At 45.6% G+C, this 1,425-nt stretch overlaps 1 long non-coding RNA gene across 1 annotated transcript; it reads left to right on the forward strand.

The window, feature by feature from the left end:
- Positions 1–275: 275 nt before the first annotated feature.
- LOC119345458 lies at positions 276–1,419 on the forward strand. The gene is made up of 3 exons (XR_005167047.1): positions 276–745; positions 845–978; positions 1,119–1,419. It is a non-coding gene; the product is annotated as an uncharacterized LOC119345458 (long non-coding RNA).
- The last annotated feature ends 6 nt before the right edge of the window (positions 1,420–1,425 follow it).

Consider the following 1,425-nt stretch of genomic DNA (forward strand, 5'->3'; position numbering starts at 1 on the left):
GAAACTGTTATGTGGCTAAACAAAGAGAAGCACACAAATGCGAAATAGCTTAAAACTATTATACACGCGTTGAAGCAAACTGAACGGGAATTGGGCTTTAGCCCAATGGTTGGGGTAGTAGTCTCACTCCTTGATAATCAGAGTTCGGTTCCTGTGTGGAATGAATTTCTGGAATTCTCGCTAAGGAAGCCTAAATATTTAAATTCCTGATGACATTTTTTTTGTCCGTCGAGAAAAGATGTCGCGACGTCCGTAATAATAATAATAAAAAAAAAACCCGCAGATACCTCCTGACGCCCTCCTCCCCATCTCCGATTCCTCCTCCGCCCGCGATTCCTTCTCTCCTCGCCGCATCACCGTCCCCGTGCCCTTCTCCAAACTCCGCCATCCCCGTCCCGTACTCCCTCCCTTGGAAAAGATCAATTGGAGGAGTAATTCCGGCTTCATCCGGTGGTGGCGATGCCGGAAAAGATCGATTTTTTTTCGACGGGAGGAGTAATTCCGGCTTGATCCGGTGGTGCCGATGCCGGATCCTGCGACGGCGCCGACGCGAGCCACCAAGGGCCGTGGACTCCCTCACCGGCTGCGATTCCGCCAAACCCTGTTGTCTCGGCGTCCCAGCGACCATCTCCGAGGCGGATAAAATCGTTACTTTCGGTAGCAGCCCGAGGAGAAGGCCCGGACAAATCCTCGGAGCAGTAAGCCCGCCGCTCCAGTACCTTTCCTCACCGCCGTCGTCATCAAGGTCACCCCCATCCTTTTACTCCTCACTCTTTTTCCCTGCACCATCATGCGTATTTGTATTTGTGCTACACCATAAGGCTTCTTTTTGCTACCCCATCAGATCACAAGAGCAGGACTCTTTGGACGGTGCTGAAGATTGACCGGTTGGAGTCTATTGATTTGGGTATCCAGGAGTATCCTACTAGTTACACGGAGAATTGATGAACTAATTTGGCGGATTCACGAGGGAAATAGGTTGACTGCTGTGCTGAATTTTGTCACAAAATGCTATGGAATAATTTGTATTTCAACATGAACTGAGATTCATAGAGTATATCTATCAAATCGTTTTAGTTGTTCAAATTATAACATTTACCACTTGTTTGCTTCTTCAGGTTTTCTGAAGTTTCTTGGTCCTTACTACATGGTTCCAATTACCAGGAGAAGAAAAGTTGGCAGAATCTGTGGTCATTATATTTTTATTCAATTGGAAAGAGTGAAATGGTTGCAATAGAAATCTGCATTTAAGTCTTCAGCTCTCATATTCTTTTTGTGGTTTATTTATTTATACACTCAGAGAGAGGACTGGTTAGCTTAGGCCATCGGAGTATCTGTTTGATTGATGTGATGAATTTCAATTCTGCCTTGGAGTATTTATTTATTGAGCTTTACCTGTCTTTTTCTCAGGTTCTCTTGGTGGTC

The sequence above is a fragment of the Triticum dicoccoides genome, unplaced genomic scaffold (assembly GCF_002162155.2).
Source record: "Triticum dicoccoides isolate Atlit2015 ecotype Zavitan unplaced genomic scaffold, WEW_v2.0 scaffold23912, whole genome shotgun sequence".
NCBI classification, from domain to species: Eukaryota; Viridiplantae; Streptophyta; class Magnoliopsida; order Poales; family Poaceae; genus Triticum; species Triticum dicoccoides.